Source organism: Myotis brandtii, unplaced genomic scaffold, assembly GCF_000412655.1.
Source record: "Myotis brandtii unplaced genomic scaffold, ASM41265v1 scaffold144, whole genome shotgun sequence".
NCBI lineage: Eukaryota > Metazoa > Chordata > Mammalia > Chiroptera > Vespertilionidae > Myotis > Myotis brandtii.
Window position 1 is genome coordinate 454113 of NW_005355159.1, and position 4715 is coordinate 458827.

The following is a 4715-nucleotide window of genomic DNA, read 5'->3' on the forward strand; positions in this document are numbered from 1 at the left end:
CAAAGAGGACCACACCAAGACACATCATAATTAAAATGCCAAGAGCAAAAGACAAAGAGAGAATCTTAAAAGCAGCAAGAGAAAGAAACTCAATTACCTACAAGGGAATACCCATACGACTGTCAGCTGATTTCTCAACAGAAACTTTGCAGGCCAGAAGGGAATGGCAAGAAATATTCAAAGTGATGAATACCAAGAACCTACAACCAAGATTACTTTATCCAGCAAAGCTATCATTCAGAATTGAAGGTCAGATAAAGAGCTTCACAGATAAGGAAAAGCTAAAGGAGTTCATCACCACTAAACCAGTATTATACGAAATGCTGAAAGGTATCCTTTAAGAAGAGGAAGAAGAAAAAGGTAAAGATACAAATTGTGAACAACAAACATGCATCTATCAACAAGTGAATCTAAGAATCAAGTGAATAAATAATCTGATGTACAGAATGAACTGGTGATTATAATGAATCAGGGACATAGAAAGGGAATGGACTGACTATTCTTGGGGGGGAAAGGGGAATGGGAGATGCGGGAAGAAACTGGACAAAAATCGTGCACCTATGGATGAGGACAGTGGGTGGGGAGTGAGGGCGGAGGGTGGGGCGGGAACTGGGAGGGATTTTCTGTGATAAATCATCCCTGTATTTTTTGCCTAAACTCAATTTGGAAATAATGTATTTAAAACATATTTTATTTTTTAGAAAAGTTTTAAATGTATAAAAAAATTGTGAAGCTGGTACAGAGTTCCTCTATACCCCACAACCAGTTGCCCCTATCATTAACATGTTATTATTAGTATGCTTCAGAGAAGAAGTGACTTTCACGTATTTATCCAGCAAACAATCCTTGAGGCTAAGAATGAGGCTCTAAGGGCCCACAGTTGTGACCGGACAGGGACTGGGCTGGAGCGGGTCTGTCTGGGGCCAGCCTGCAGGCGAGACTTCACAACCAGAGTCCAGGTGGTTTTGAGAGTATGTTTATTAAAGCTTGTAAGAAATAAGGCAAACTCCCCAAATCAGAGGCCCTGGTAGGACACAAAGCATATTCAGGAGCCGGACAGCAAGGCAAAAAGCAAACATCTTTACTCCTGCAGGAGGTGCACACGCACAGGGTCTGGTCTGCTAGGGCTTTGATGTCTGCATCAGGCACGTGATCTGTTCCTCACTCTTGATTGGAAGAGCTTAGGCTCCCAGTCTTGCGTGATTGGCTAATTTAAAGGAAACGGGTTGACCTCTGCCCTGGCGGCCCCCAGGGGAGCTGCAAGTCACACGACCCAAAATGGCGTTGCCTAAACTCTCTTCTTTGACAGAAAAGATTGTTTATTCTCACAAGCTGGAGACAGTGACACATGGCAGGGCCTAGCACCGAAGAAGCAACAGGAGAGAGACTGGTGGGCTGCTTTGGCTCTCTAGCCACTTACGGGAAAGGAGTGAGCCAGGCGGGGCTGCGGTCAGCGCACTGGAGAGTCAGAGCAAAGGGGGCCTGGGCACAGGTTCAGGGGTTTGGTCCAGGATGAGCTGCCACTGCCCATTGCTCCCCTGGTTGTAAGTCTGGTGGGAGCCCTTAGAGCAGTGGTTCTCAACCTTCTGGCCCTTTAAATACAGTTCCTCGTGTTGTGACCCAACCATAAAATTATTTTTGTTGCTACTTCATAACTGTAATGTTGCTACTGCTATGAATCGTAATGTAAATATCTGATATGCAGGATGGTCTTAGGCGACCCCTGTGAAAGGGTCGTTCGACTGCCAAAGGGGTCGCGACCCACAGGTTGAGAACCACTGCCTTAGAGTCTAGGACAGTGGGCGGCAAACTGCGGTCCCTTGAGTGTGGCTCTCCCACAAAATACCACGTGTGGGCGTGCATGTACAGTGCAATTGAAACTTCGTGGCCACACTCAAGGGGCCAAAGAGCCGCATGTGGCTCGAGAGCCGCAGTTTGCCGACCACTGGTCTAGGAGATTCAGGCCAGTGGGGAAGGAAGAGGGAAAGAGAAAGGCATGGGCATGCTCCTGGGAAGGAGAGAGGGTTTTATTAAAAAAAAAATTTTAACCCTCACCCAAGGCTATTTTTCTATTGATTTTTACAGAGAGTGGAAGAGAGCGGGAAAGACAGAAAGATGGCTGTGCATCAGTTGGTTGCCTCCTGCATGGGCCCCAACCAGGGCCCAGGCGAGCTACCTTCCCTTGACCGGAATCGAACCCGGGACCCTTTGGTCTGTAGGCTGATGCTCTATCCACTGAGCCAAACCAGGGTTATTTACATTTTTATTTATTGATTTTTAGAGAGAAACACTGATTCTTTATGCATTCATTGGCTGCTTCTTGCAGATGATCTGACAAGGGATGGAACCTGCAACCTTGGCAAATCTGGACGACACTACAGGCCAGGGCTGCCTGCAGCTTTAAAGGCCGGGAGTGTAGGGGCGTCTTAGGGAAGGACCTCAGGAGAATAATCATCAGCTTCTGCAGGTGCATCCCTCAGAGTCGTGGTCTTATTGCCAGTGGAAGTGGTGTTCTTGCCGTGTTGTGAGGAAAAACAAATTTCCAGAGACCCACCAGAGGGGATGAGGCTTGGTGACAAAATTTATTCTCGAAGTAAAATTAAATAAATTCCCCAATGTCCCATCTTTGTCCGTCTCACCATGGAAAAGCAGGGCCCCTACGTGTGCAGAGGTCCCGTGCATTTGGTGAGCATTGGGTGAGCTTAGCTTGTGCTCCTGCTGAGGTCTGTGGCTTTGCTGCTGTCCCGCCTGGAGTGTGGAGTCTGCACCGCCATCAGCCATGTAGCTACTAGCAGCGGTTCTCAACCTGTGGGTCGCGACCCCTTTGGGGGGGTCAAACGACCCTTTCACAGGGGTCGCCTAAGACCATCGGAAAACACATATATAATTACATATTGTTTTTGTGATTAATCACTATGCTTTAATTATGTTCAATTTGTAACAATGAAATTGGGGGTCACCACAACATGAGGAACTGTATTAAAGGGTTGCGGCATTAGGAAGGTTGAGAACCACTGCACCAAGGCAATGGAGAGAGAAGGTGCAGGTCGTGCAGGTCGGTAGCAAGAGAGTTTGTTCACCTAGATTTATAGGATTGGGAGGCACCAGAAGTTTATTCTAAATAACTCCTAGTCAGTTTCCCAAATTTCCCGGGCTTGCATTGGCTCCACACGTCCCCCGCCCCCATCTTCCCCACCCCTCGTTAGACTGACAGGCCTCTCCTGCCCAGCACCGCCCCCTGCGCCATTTTTACTTTATTGCGCATGTCCTTCCCTTCCCCTGCCTCCCCTCCCCCTCTTCCAGTAGCGCAGGGGAAGGGAGGGGAGCTAATCCCTTTGGAGGGACAAAGCTGCGGTTCCCTGGGGTGTGAAGCTGTAGCTTCCAGGTGAAAGTCTCCCCTTGGCTCCCTCCTGGGAGCGCGCCCCTGCCTTCCCTTCCCCCTTCCCCGCCCAGGCAGTTACTATTAGCTTCCTCACTCCAAGCTCCAAGTGGCTTCCTTTACCTCTCTAACTTGTTTCCTAAGCCCATTTCTTTTGTACTTATTTATCCCTTTTATTTGACATGGTTTTTATTTTCCACTAACTGCTGGCAATGCTAGCTGTGTGTCCAGCCTCCCTTCTGGTCTACCCATTGCATGCCCTGCCCCTGTCCCAGGGCTGCACAGCAAGGGCAGGATGGAACAGTGACCTCCCACTCCACAGAGGCCGGCTTCTCACACTGTACAGACTGCTAACTGCCTGGGGAAGGGAATGGGCCCCTGGGTCAGTCTTCGTGTGAGTCAGTGGGACCCATGGACTCGCAAACAGCATCTTAGCGAAGCTCCACCAGCCCATTCTCTCTCCGCAGCTGAACCACAGCCTGGCTCTGCTCTGTCCCAGCCCAGCAGGTGGCCCACCCTTCCAGCCTGTGGCCCCAGCACCACCATCACCCGTTTGCCCTGGACCTTGGGGATGAGGGTCTCCAGTATGTCTCCCCTGACGCCTTCTAGGACCTGGCCTTCATCTGTCCAACATACACAAGTATCTGGGCTGAGGACATGTTCGGTTATCATCTTGGTGCTGTAATACTGACCAAGCTAGTACCGTTTGTTCACAAGCCTCACACGCAGGTCCCTGTGCAACCGGTGCTGACCCCTGGAGGCTGCTTTCTTACTCTTGGATGGAGGCTCCTCTTGTGGGTCTGGAAGGTGTTTCAGTTTCCTCTCTTCAGCTCCCCGCCGGATGGAAGGGTCTGGACCCTGGAAGGCCTTCTGCAACAAGACTGTTCTGTTTTGTTGCCCTGATGAGGGAGTTTTGCTCACCTGGCTGGGCTCCAAGACGTGCTTGTCAAATTTCTGCTGGGAGACAGGTCACAGGCAGTACTCACTAACAGTCACCACCTGGCTCCCCTTGGCCAAATGAATCATGGCCCAGACATTGTCAGAGTCCAGGGGCCCAGGGGTCCTCAAACTACGGCCCGCGGGCCACATGCAAATACAAATATTGTATTTGTTCTCGTTTTGTTTTTTAACTTCAAAATAAGATATGTGCAGTGTGCATAGGAATTTGTTCATAGTTTTTTTTAAACTATAGTCCAGCCCTCCAACGGTCTGAGGGACAGTGAACTGGCCCCCTATTTAAAAAGTTTGAGGACCCCTGGTCCAGGCCTTCCACCTTCCCATAGAGCAGTGGTTCTCAACTTTGGCTGCACATTAGAATCACCTGGGAATCTTTTTA

General features: G+C 49.5%; 1 pseudogene; it reads right to left on the minus strand.

Moving 5' to 3' along the window:
* Positions 1-3762: 3762 nt before the first annotated feature.
* The window catches only part of LOC102262765, a 1889-nt pseudogene continuing 936 nt past the window's right edge, over positions 3763-4715 (minus strand).